The 12,922-nt window shown below is 41.2% G+C and overlaps 1 long non-coding RNA gene across 1 annotated transcript; it reads right to left on the bottom strand.

The window, feature by feature from the left end:
* Nucleotides 1–5,559: 5,559 nt before the first annotated feature.
* Nucleotides 5,560–7,458, bottom strand: LOC119718434 (uncharacterized). The gene is made up of 2 exons (XR_005269548.2): nucleotides 6,597–7,458; nucleotides 5,560–6,387 (listed from the first exon to the last, which is right to left on the bottom strand). It is a non-coding gene; the product is annotated as an uncharacterized lncRNA (long non-coding RNA).
* Between the last annotated feature and the right edge of the window lie 5,464 nt (nucleotides 7,459–12,922).

The raw sequence follows: 12,922 nt of genomic DNA, 5'->3' as shown, positions 1-12,922 counted from the left end.
ACCCCCTTTTCCTCTACACAAAAGCAGAAGCTTCTGAAGGAAAAGGAAAGTTACAATCATTTCCTGTCAGAAATCTTCTAAGATTACCCAAAAGAGCTTAATCACAAACCATGTTGTGGCTATGAGTCTCTTAAAGGAAAGCTCTGTATCTTTTACACTTCTAATATGATTAAAATTCCTGTCTTCAGCTGCTGTTTCTGCTCTTGCTGCTCTTTCTGCTCTTGTTTTGCTCTGTGGTTATGAGAGATCACTCAATCAAATTTTAAGGAAAGGCAAATTAATGAAACAGCCCACATGTGTTGATGATGAGGAAATAGGAAATAGTAGGGTGCCTTGTCTGATGGGCAGGGCAGTGGGGCAGTTAGTTGCATGTGTATTATGGTACTGCAATACACCACATAGTCATTGCCCTATTTGTAGCATAAACATATACATAACACTTCAGAAAGCAGATGAGCCAAATTTTCTATTAAAAAAAAAAAAAGGCCCAAAGTGCTACAGTTTGCTTCACTGCAGTCCTGTGCCCACACCTTCCCTTCATGCAGCCCTGTCACCCTGTTTCTGAGAATATGCCGCTCCCAGTTCTTCCAGGTGTCACTTACAATGCTGAATCCCTACAAGTTTTGTGCATTGAGCAGCTTGGCTTCTCTCTGAGGTAGTTTGATATTTCAGGTCATTTGGGTTATCGGAAGTATCGGCCATAGCGCTTTTGCTTTCAGTGCTCAGTTCTTTGAGTTCGTGCTGTGCATTTCCAGGGAAGGATCTAGCCATCCAGCTGCACATCCTCCAGCACTTCTGGCTCTATCTACTGAGAAAATATGTGAAATTATTTCCAGGGTTTTGCAGTGTAGCTCTCCCTCATAGACCTGACACTTCCTGGTCAGGAGGGATGGGGACAGGAAGGGGGTTCCTGAGACCTCTCATTTATCTGTCATGATGACAGTTTCTTAAAACAGAAGTAGAATTACTATAACACATTTACAAGCCTGCTAACAGCAAAACAGAAACTGAAATTACACATGCAGTTCTGCTAATGAGAGCTTTGAGTTTTTGTTGTTGTTGTTGTTGTTTTGTTTGTTTGTTTTGGTTTTTTGGTTTTAAAATTCAAGGGCCATTTGACAGGAACAAAATCCACTGACTCATAAAGTCTTTGTTTATTTAGAGTCTCTAATGTGAAGTAACTGAAAACAGCAACAACAACAAAGAAAAAAAAACACTCTTTCTGAGTTTTCTTAACCATGCCATTAACATATCACTTGAATCACTAGATAAAAACTCGATGTTGATCTAAACCAATGTTACAAGTAAACAGTGAAATGTTAGAAAAAGGCAGCTACTTTACTGGAAACTTTTAATCCAAGAGCTATTTCTGCTGCAGAAGCTCCAAGCAGCTGCTGCACAGTAAGGGCATGATTATCTGAAAGGCCATACCTTGGGGTAAAAGGAAGGCCATTGATTTTCATTTTGAAGAGTTACTGAAAACCAGGAGGAGAGGGAATGAGGGATTGTTAAGTTCCAGGTAAAGTAAAACAGAAATAATGACGACTGCAAGTGGATGGGCAGCCAAAATGTCTAGGTGCCTTTAAAGCTGCATAATTCTGTACCAGCAAACTTCAGGGAAACAGGCAGGTTTGTTTTCCAGGAAGAGATAATAATGTAGAAACCTCTTTCTTGTGGCTTTCTTTAATCACATGGAGGGATGGTGTTAAAAGCCAAGCGCACACAGAGAGAGACGCTCACTTTGAACTACAAAAGCACAGCATATCCTAGTCTCAGTTCACTAAGCGGGTGCTTTACTGAAAGAGTCATCTCTTGTGTTGGGCTGTCCTCCTGTATCTCTTTAAAAACAGCTATTTAGTGGCCTTTGCTGTTACAGTATTATCAGCGTGCAGAAAGGGTGTCACTAGAACATGCTTGTGCGACTTTGTCTGTTTCTCTTCAAGCATTTTTGAGTGTATCTGACAATAGCTGTGCAAATCCAGTTAACGTTTTTCACTAGCTGAGCATTTACCCAGAGCTGTGCCTGGGAACATTCTGATGATGTATGGTTGTATCCTATTTCATTTCAGATTTGTAGATCACTGCTTCCTCCTCATACAGATTGAGCTGCCAATTTTTGCATGTATATGGGCTCACATAAATCCCTGTCTTATATCCTTTTGGTGTGTCCTAGGAGAGCTGAGGTGTTGGCTGCTAGATCTGGAGTGCCTTTAGAAAACACAGACATGTGAAGTCCGGCTACAAGCAGAAACACAGAGATGGATATACAATGAACTGTTTGCAGCCACTTTTGTCCCCCTTTCATTAAATCTATGTTATCTTCACCCAGGAGGAATAACCATGGTGCAGCAGACGGGCATCCAGTCTCAGCCCACACCTCCCTGCTGCTTCCCTGCCAGAGGAAGAAGATCCCCTGGTGAGATGTTCATCGCTGCCCTGGGACTCCTATTCTGACACTCCAACCTCTGGTACGATCTAAATGCTGAGAAAGGTAAAATTCTAGAGAAGTTTTAAAAAAGAAAGATGGAAGGATTTAATAGCTCCTGTACAAGAAAATAAGAGCATGCTGGCCAAAAGCCTGCTCTTCTTTTCAGGGAATTACCAACAGGCAGATTACAATGATCACCTTCTAAATTGTAGTATCCAACCACATTTTCTGTGAAGATAATTTTGGATTCCAGTAAGTAAAAAAAAAAAAAAAAAAAAGTTACTGTTGGTTGTTCCCCCCACTTCCCTCCTCGTCCCTTTTTTCCAGGAACTCAGTACTGTCTTATATGCCTGTACATTTGTGTCATCCAGCGTACATTTGGAATCATCCAAACAAAGCCGTGTGGCAATCCCTGTATGTGCCTGCAGTTGGCCATAAGGCTTCACTTCTTTGCAGGCTCAGAAAAGGCTCTGCTGTTTTTTTCCTGCTCTGAGATCCCAATCTCCACAAATCAGTGAAAACTTTCCCTCCATTCCCATCCATTTGGATGGGATCCTCGGGCTCTTACTCAGCTGCAGGCTTTCCCCAGAGGAGACCTTAGTTTCTTGAAAGCTAACATCTGACAGCCCTACCCATGAAAGCACAAATTCAGTCTGACCCAATGCAGAAGGCTATTGAATTCATATTCATAGACATAACTAGGTAAATAAAATGGGCTGTTTTTCTCCAACCAATTACTTTCTGTGCAAAAGGGATTTCCTATGTTTTAGCAAAAAACTCAAATGCTTCTGAGATCTCTTTTGAATTCAGTTTTGCAGTCACTGTCAACTTCCTGCTGCAACTTCTATGGGGCTTTTGCCTAAAAAAGACTGGGGAAATCTGAGGCCTTGATTCTGAATTGCTTACTAATGCAATTCACTATAAATCTGTAATGTTCTTGGATTAGTCACTGGCATGTTTTCTTTCTCTCCATCTTTTATTTTACTCCATAGATATTCAGTATTAATTACAGATTTATTTTTTTTTTCCAATGAAATCTAAATTTAGTATTTAAATTTAACTTATGTTTCCTGGACAATTAATGGAGAGAAAGTTTTGCATTCATCTCTTCCTTTGGCAGGCTTTTCATTGTGAGTAAGGCCATTCCCTTTTTGTGGCAGAATTCGCAAAGCTCTGTATGTGTTTGCTTGTGGATCCTACCTGCCACATTACTAATAGACTCTGAATGATTTCTCTCAGCTATTGGGTATACACCATCAGTTCTACATTTCATTTCCAGTTTGATCCTGCCAAACTCAACAGTACGCTCCTATGACAGCTGTTCAGTGGCTCGGGTCTAGATTGGGAAGTTTGTCTTTTACTGATGTTCTGCAGGACTGATTTGCTAGATCTGGTAAACAAATAGGAGCTGATACCTGCTGTAAGCTCTCATTGTACTTTAATACACAAAGGTGTCTCTTATATTCAGTACTATGGAGGTTAACACAAATAACAGAACAAAGAGTTGTCATAAAATCTTGAAAAATTACAGTCTATCCCAGCCAAATATTCCTGCCATAGGTTAGCACTGTTTCTGACATTTATTGGATCTTTCTTTTAGCCATTTTAGCTCCCTAATGTGACATGGTTTGACTTTTTTTTTTCTTTTTTCTAAGTTAGCAAGTAGTCTTGACTCTGGAAGGGTTTAAGAGACAGTACAAAGGATGAGGTGGGATTCTATAGCCCAGGCACAGCGATGGATAAAAAGAACAGCCAAGATTGTGTGGGGGAGTTACTGGATTGTGTCAGCTGTCTGTGACACCATACCCTCAAGTTGTTTAGAAAACACCCTGCCTATATTGTTTCTATTGCACAAAGTAAACAGCTGTCAGCCTTCTTGTTACTGGCTCACAAGAAAGAGCTAAAATTGTTGAGAAAAATCTGCCTTCAGGAATGCAAAATATAGACTGGGACAAGTTTTACGTACCAAGCTTGCCCAGTGTCCTAAGAGGGGGTACGTTTTTATTTAGAGCAGCTCAAAGAAGGGTTATACTGCCCAATCTGTTGGGGGACAAGCCATTTGGACTAAGTCCTTCAGGCTGCCTTCAATACCTCATGCGGGGATTACATACACAGTATGGGTCAGTCTGCTTTTTCAGTGAGTCTGCTTTTACCTGCTCATCAACTTCGGTTTGGAGAATCACAATATGTGTGTTACACAAATGTAGTGAAGGCACTTCAGTGTTCGTGTAGCTCCAGGAGGGAGGTGGAAGGAACTTCTAGTATTGGTGGGAAGAGGAGCATGATCTGTCATGTATGAATGGTGAAAGCAATTGCTTTATAGCTCCTTTTGATTAAATGAGATTCTTTCTCACTCCACATGAGTAATGTATCTGCCATACCTCAAAGAGTCAACTCACTGTTTTAAGGGAAGTCATGGAAATTCTGCATAGCAATATCATAATAAGTGAACGTACACCACCCTCCCAATGCCAAATTTGCTGTTATTATTTTCAAACAACTCCACTGATCTCTGGTTTTGTTCCCACTTACCTGAGTCTATTCCCCTTACCTCACCAGATGTGGAAAGACTCATTAGCCTATTTTGTGTCTGCATGTGCAGACCACACCACATCCACCTCCTCTCATTCGCTTTCTCCCACTTGCTGGCAGTGATACAAGCTCTCAGGACTCCTGCTCTCAGAAGTTATATCTCTGACAGGTAGATTCAAGCTTGCCAGCCAGTAGGTGGGTGGCTGCCTTTAGACCATTAACGAGACAAAATGACTAGTAGCCAGAGCAAGCTGCATCAGAGCCAGCCCGTCCTGTGTTGCAAAACTTCCCACAGGTGCCTATAGAGACACAGGGGGAGAAAACCTTCCTAGCTCTGTCCTCTGCTTTCATCTGGCTCAAGCAGGTCCAAACTTGCTCCCTATCCCTCTGCAAGGACAGGGCACATTTCACAACTTGTGTTAACAACCATTTTGGAAATCCCACACAAGAAGACATAGATAGGTAAATGCTACGATATTTTCCTTATAGACTTCTCCTCAGAAGTGGTAGGGAAATCCCCAGTCATTGCAGGTGAGGGCACAGCCCTTCCAGTTCTAGATTCTCCGGCTTTTGGAGCACGAGAACTTGGATAGCTGCCCTCCTCTCTGTCCTTTCTCTGCCTTGCTCACTTGCAGCAAGGCAGAGAAAGCACTAGTGCAGCACTTTTGCAAGGCGTCTGAAGCCTGCAGAGTTGTTTTAAACGGGATTCCCATCCCACAGATTGTGTGCAAGTGCAAATAAACTCCTTAAGCGTCACTGGGGTGGAAAAGAAGAGTGAATGGTTTTGTGATGTGATTTCTCTCTGTTGCCTCTGTAGAAAGCTCTCTGCAAAGCCTGGGTTGTTTATGCAAAGCAACCAAACCCCTTTCCATAGGAACTGGTAGCTAAATATTGGTCAAAGTCCAGCTATTAGGTTTATAGAGCACTAGTGGAATACAATATACAAGCATTTTTCTTATTTCTTCTCCCTGCATCAATAAGAGTGAGCAGCGGACTTCATGGAACAACATGTCCTCCAGGTGTGCCCAGTTCTGGCGTTGGTGGAGGGTCTTCACCCAAGGCTTCTGTGTGCTTGCTGAAAAACAGAGGCTGCTGGAAAACAGGCTGTAAGGAGCACGTATCCATCATCCAGAGCTCGGTGCAGGTCTGGTTATTTCATTACACAGTCATCCATAGCTAGGTATAAGGCCACAGGGCAGAAGTAAGTCTGCACTGAGCAGCATAAATATATGGTATCTTTCTGTGAGGGATGAACAGTCAAGAATTTCATAGAGGAGGCCTTATCCTCAACATTCAGTAGGTCTTACATGTGATTACATGTCAGAGCAGTTGACCGAATGACCGTATCTAAGCCTGAAGTCCCTTGTGTATTAGGAAAGTCATATATGAAATGGAGAATCAAAGGATTTCATTTATGTAGGAGCCTTCTGTGAAACAGAGGAACAGAAGAAGGGAAGGAAAAGCCCTCAGTAAAACTAACAAAAGCCTGTACAAACAATACAATTCCCAAGCAAATCATCTTTCCAAGAAAATTGATAATCAGATGTGAAAATCCTGAATCAGATATGGCCATGGTGTTCAGCTATATCTTTTGGGATTTTTCTACATAAAGCAAAGGAAAGAGCAAAATCCTCACCTCATAAAACCTCACTGTTATTCGTGTTGTGAGGAAGAAAAAAAAAAGCAGAATGGAGCTGTTAAATATTTGAGCACTGGCAAGCTGAGGAAATTCAAGAGCAAGCAAATTCAAATTTATCTTTGATGAGGTGCCAATTAACCTGATGTGCAGCATGATTCTCCTAAATTAGGTCAAATACTTTCTGATAGATGTAAACCCAAGTGCCGATGAGGAAGCACTTCTGACTTTCTTGTATTCTAACACCTGAACTTCCTGCCAACCACCAACATCCTGTTTCTGTTACTGTCAGAGCCACTCATACATTTTACAGTCAGATCTGATTAGTGCAGGCCAGGTGGCATTATTTGATGGGCCATTGTATGGTGAGTAAGCTTTTCTACTGAAATCAAGGCTTTTGACTAGCCATAGGTGGGAGAACTTGTGTTGTATCAGCCTGATACATGCACAGTCTAGACCTGCCTTTGCTGCCACTATGATCAATAGCAAAAATACCCCAACTCCAGTAAAAAATCACAAAAGTGTATGTTTCTTGAAAAAAAGTCTCCTTTTCATGCCTTTGCTCCTGACTGCCTTAGGTATATGGATGGCCTCACCCTTTCACAGCCTTCCACAATCAAACATCAAAGTCCCGAGGAAGTTGCTGTATTTGCCAAGATTTTTTATTTTTTTTCCTCCCCAGTAGTCTAGTGGTGAGAGCACTTGCTTCCAGCCAGATATAGTGCTGGGAGGGGAAGAGGTTCAAGTCCTTGTTGCCTCACTCTGAGGCTTTCTGGTGGAGGGGAAGGGGCTTTGCTCTGTGGAGGAGAGGTGGGATCTGTGCAAAAGGCTGGTCTGAGCAGGGGAGGTCTGCAACCCTCTGCCTAGATCACTCCCCAGGCTAGAGAAATCCTGCAGTTTAGTCATTGCTCCAGAATTATTGTTGGATTTTAGTCATTCACAGTTTCTTTTCCTTCTATTTTCCTTCTCCTTTCCTTTTCTTTCTCCTGTGTGAACCTAACTCTCCAGAGGCTGGATTCCTTTTCCTAGACTTGCTTCTATCAGCTTCATTTCCTAAAGTGGATGAAGCAGAGATCACAGACTGCAGTATTCCCAAAGCAGGGCTAGCATGTGCACGTCTCAGCTCCAACTTGGTTATATGGAAATACATCGTTCTTTTAAACCTATAGAAAAAATAAGATTAGACCAGATGTGGAATGTTGACTAGGTCATCCTCCTCAAAACTCTTAATATTGAATCGTCCAGAGCAGAAAACATGAACTGATTTGTAAAGTAAAAACTGAGTTCAGTGAAAAGCTCATTGCTCCCCTGCCACCCTCATTAATAATATTAGCAAATATTGTTTGATGATACTCTTTTCCCCTTCTCAGCCTTTAATTTCCTGGAGAATTGTACCTGAAGGGGGAATTTAAAGGATTGTGACTGTGAGATATGTTCTTTAACTGCAGTGGTTCCGGTGTGAAGGTGTGGTTGTTTTACAGCAAAATGTGCCATTTGTTGAACACCCTGTGTGGAGCAGGCGACTGGCTGCTTAGATTTGTGGCCGTTATGTCTCTTTAAAATGACATTAATAGCAAACAGCATTACCACGTGCAATTTAGCTGTTTAGGAGTTACCAAGAGAAGATAGTATTTATGCCAGCTTTTTCATGACAGGTCAATTATTTTGTTAGCACAGGCAACAGTGTATTTGTATTGTGCAACTCTTCCTAGGAACTGAACTGCACTGGAGGACAGGAAATCATGGGAAGTAGGATGGACTTGAATTAAAAGGAATGGATTTGTTTTTCTTGCTTTTGAATGCCAGTGCCTGTTGAGCTGCAACGACATACTGTACAATCTGTGTTTCTCATTATGCAACTAAGGAAAAGTAAAACCTGCAGAAGTTTAAAATAAAAGTGAGTAGAGTGCAGTTATTTTTGAGTTTAGTTTCTTTTCCCTTGTTCTGTTTCACCGTGGTGACACATGGTCTCATCAGGTCAAAACTTTTTATTTTGTGAGAACTTTGCAAGGTGCTATTTTACAGAACTTCCTGAGGTGAACTTTAGCCAAAACTGTCTTAATCTAAAGGAATAAATGACCACCTAACTCAATGCACAGTGTTTAAAATTCAGCCACTTCTGTGAATTTTATAGCTGGTGAGGCCAAGTTACTTTCATAATCTGCCTGCTACATAAGGACTTTATGACTCAGACTGGGGGAGGTTCATAAATACTTTGCCCTTGATTATCTAAAAAGACACTATGTTATGCAGGTGTTTAATAGATGTCTCCTCCCACTACCTTTTTTTCTTCTACAATCAGCATCTTATGTTAATTGCAAAATAGTGCACTTACTGTGGATTAAACTTGAATAAAAGGGATTGCATATTTCTGCTCAGGCACTAAAGGCTGTTAAAACTGACCTGCACTAAATTCAAGCTTGAAAAATTTGGACCACCAGAAGTACAAATTGTATGGCAATTAATTTTTGGACTTCTCCAAGTCCTCAATAAGGGCTCAGGCCCTTTGCCTTTCTTCAGTGGACAGTGAGCAGCTTTTGGAGTGTGCTGATATGTGTAACATCTTAATCTTGGAATAAACAGCTCTATATTAGCTATATAGTTATTCTGCACTTGGTGCTCCTTTTTTATAATAGTTCCCTTGCCAGCTGTATGTCCTCACAGCTGTTGATCCCTCTTTCAAAATCCAGGTCATGTTTTCTCTGGATCTCTCAAACACATCACCTCCTTCCAAACTTTCTCAGCCTTCCAGGATGCTTTCCAGTCCCCCACATTTCACACAATTTTTTCCTTTAGAAAGAGAATATTTTATCTCAAGGTTAGTTTTCAGCTCAGCTCAGTTTCCGTTGACTTCGGCAGAGATTGAATTAGGCATTTCAATTCAGTGTTCAAGATAGTGTCATTATGCATGTGCTTATAAACTGACTCAAAGCCCATTTATACCACCTTGGCATATGCCTATGGGTCATGTTTTGCGTTTACGCTTGATTACCCTCAGTGTGTTTGTACACAATGTTAACAGATAACAGTTTGTATACTATGTAGCTGCGACAGGCCAGGATGCAGCATTCAGCTTTTCCTTTCACTCAGAACAGAAGCTCAGGTTGGGAGGATAAGCTGCAGTGCTGTAAACTTTAAGGAGTCAAGAGAGATTATTCATCGCCAGTAGAAATGCCACTGCTAAAACCCACCTGGGCTTCCAGTCTCCAGATGTATTTTGGACAGAGGGGAGACCTTCTGCATTTTTTAAAATGACAGTGTTCTTAAAAACTATACTGAAATTATAAAGGAAATGAAATCTGTAGAAAAGCAAGGAGAAAATAATATGGATGGCTGAGCAAGCCATTCAAAGCCCTGGACTGTGGAGTCCTCACTCTATACTCAACATAGACATAGCATTACATGTTGTCCTCATTTGTGCCTTTTATAGTAGATTCAGAAATGGCATGGAAGTCCCATGCTATTTCAATAGCATGGGACTAACAATTTCAACCTGTGATTGAAATTGTTGCTATATTAACCTTGGAAAGGAGCTTATGTAGTTTTGCATGCAGTGCATAAATTACACACATCAGGAAGAAAGATTACCTGGTTTTTATTAGTTCCAGAGTATAATAAAAAGATATACTGTACAACTCACAGAGTTCACATGAAAAATTTCTTCCTCATTAGGCACACTGGTTTTAAAAGTAGATGTCGAACAATAATTAGACATCTGGGAAAATAATCAGCAAATACTTCTTGGTACCTAGACCAAGACTTATATACCCCAAGACTCTTTCTAAATATATGTGTGTATTACAGCACAGGTAAGGGAATGAGAGCATAGGGAGGTTTATGGACTGAGGGCTGAAATATTGAGAGGCTCCTATCCTACTGTCAGAAAGGTGTGCTTTAGGGAGTTGTGGTTTCAGCAGGGCAGCTCTAATGGCCAAAAGATAGACCATACTGAACTAAAAAAAAAAAAAAAAAAAAAAAAGGTGACCAATTACAAGAACAATATTGTTTGTAAATGCTAGCTGGACAGCTGCTTGGTCATACGCTCTGTTAGCACTGCTCAGCCAGTCACTGGCTTTTTCTGTGCAGCAGCAGTGATGAGATGAGAAAACTTACAGCAGCCAGAAACTCTTGTAGGAAAATGGAAATCATATTACTTTACCAAGAGTGCTGGGCTGAGAATACTGGAACTGAAATTATTACCTTTGCGAAAGGCACCATCTATTTTGCGTATAATTATACAAATATAGTACATGCCAAGCCTGCAAAGGTGATAGCTACATGATATGCTGCAGAGCTGTGGACCAAACAAGTGCAGCCAGTGCTCTGGAGCACCACGCCTGCTCTCTATTACACTTTCTTGTCTGGGAAAAGCATCCCTTGGCTGCTGACTTTGTAAAGTTGGCCTGACAAGTGTATTCTCTTCCTGCAGAACCAGAATTCTTCCTGCTTCTCCTTTCTTCCTGGTTTTCCACGTCAAATAGACCCACATTTGCGTAAGACAGCAACTTGCATACAGTACATTTATTTACAGGACAGTGATAGATATTTCATTAATCACAATTACTGAGTAACTGCAAGATTAGATAGAGGAGGTCCTTGTACTTGAAAAGGGAAATTCCTCTCTCCTGCCTGAAAAAGGCTTTGAGGTACTGAACAGGTGTTTGAATTTGTTTTAAGCAGAAGGTAATAGCTATCTCGTGTTTGTAAAACTTTCATGGCTTGCTTTGTTTTATTTCAGATAGCTGGCCTCCTTGTGAACAGGGACAAACCAGGGGAACCATCCACACAGTGTCATCTAATTTAGAGATCTAATTGCCCCATTAGCAATTAGACATTGGCCTTTGAAAGCTTTTGACTTGCACCTGTCAGAGGTCTAAAGTAGACGTAATCAACAGTCTACCTGGTGAGGGTAAGTGGAAGTATAAGGGGGACAGAAAACCAAAAATAATCTCTGAAGTATTTGGCAAAAACTTTTTCTGAAAGAGCCATCTACTTAAATATGTGCTAGGGGTCTAGCAAGGGGGGTTACTATTTTTCGTCTGAGGAGAGCAATGGAAGTAGCTAGTAGTCTTACTCCTTCTGTAGCATAATTATCTAATTATCTCCCAAATTCATACCAGTGATGTTAGAGACCATATCTATCCCACCTCTGTGCCAAGAGATACGCTGTCTCCAGCTCCGTGTCTCTCTAGGTTGCCTGAACAGTGATGGCACGTGGGCAGGTCAAGAAATAACCAAACAGGACAATTCCACTGAGTGTTACAAAGTCATTAAGCCTTAGTCCACTATCTGTTGCAACTTACTGGGAGAGTACTTTACGTTCATTTCTGTTTTCAGTGCTCTGTTGGGGAACTAGAAGTCATTTGAATCCCTGAGAGGATACCTAAAATCTCAGCCTGAAAGTTCAATCTGACTCAAATTCCAGTAATAATTGGTTTCTGCTGTAGGGAAGTTGATTAGGGGAAAGTTTGGTTAGGGCAAAAATGTAACGTAGGTATTGGTTTCAGTTTGAAGGGCAAATGGAGATTTGCAAATACTCTGCAGAGCTAGAAGGAATGGGGGCAGAAAATTGCCCATGATCTTGCATACCCACTTTCGGTATCAAAACTGAAGAGCATAGATAGGATTTCACCTCACCCTCAACCTCAACCTGTGAATTAGCTGGAGCTCTATCAGATAAGAAATCTTCATGATGCAAACATAGCTGTTAGCTTTCATTTTAAGATAACACTTACTGTTATTTAAAAATATTATCTACAGTAACATTGATCTTCCATGGAAACTGATTTCACACAGGAACCATGTTTTCACTCCAGATGCATGCATATTCTGAAACGTTGTTCAGCCCCTTTGGTATGGTTATTTTACTTTTTCCCAGAACACACACATAAGTTGTGACTAGAACAGATTTACCAGGAGAAATAATGGGTCTGCAGTGGGTCTCTCTGCCCACTCACACTGTGTCTCACAGAGTGTTCTTAGGCTCAGGACCTGTGGGAGCAATACCACGCTGGGGCTTCTTCCACTCTCCTGCAGCTGGAGGTGGCTTCTCCTGTGCTCATGCTGCCTGCATGGTACCTATGAGACCTACAGACCTTATTTTTTTTACTTAAATCCTGTGAAAGAAGGAGGGGATTGGTGAAATTATCCCAGATCTTCAGCCTAAGGTGAATGTAACTGAATTCAGAGGCTTCATTGCCATTGAAAACATTTTCATCCTCCAGCACACTGGAAACCTTTTATTCTACCCTGACTTATCCTAGGAGCATCGTAAGCAAATTAAAATATTGCTTTACAGCTACACAGAAGGTGTGGACTTCAGGACC

This window comes from Anas platyrhynchos, chromosome 15 (assembly GCF_047663525.1).
Source record: "Anas platyrhynchos isolate ZD024472 breed Pekin duck chromosome 15, IASCAAS_PekinDuck_T2T, whole genome shotgun sequence".
Lineage (NCBI taxonomy): Eukaryota > Metazoa > Chordata > Aves > Anseriformes > Anatidae > Anas > Anas platyrhynchos.
This window is presented reverse-complemented; position numbering and strand designations above follow the sequence as displayed.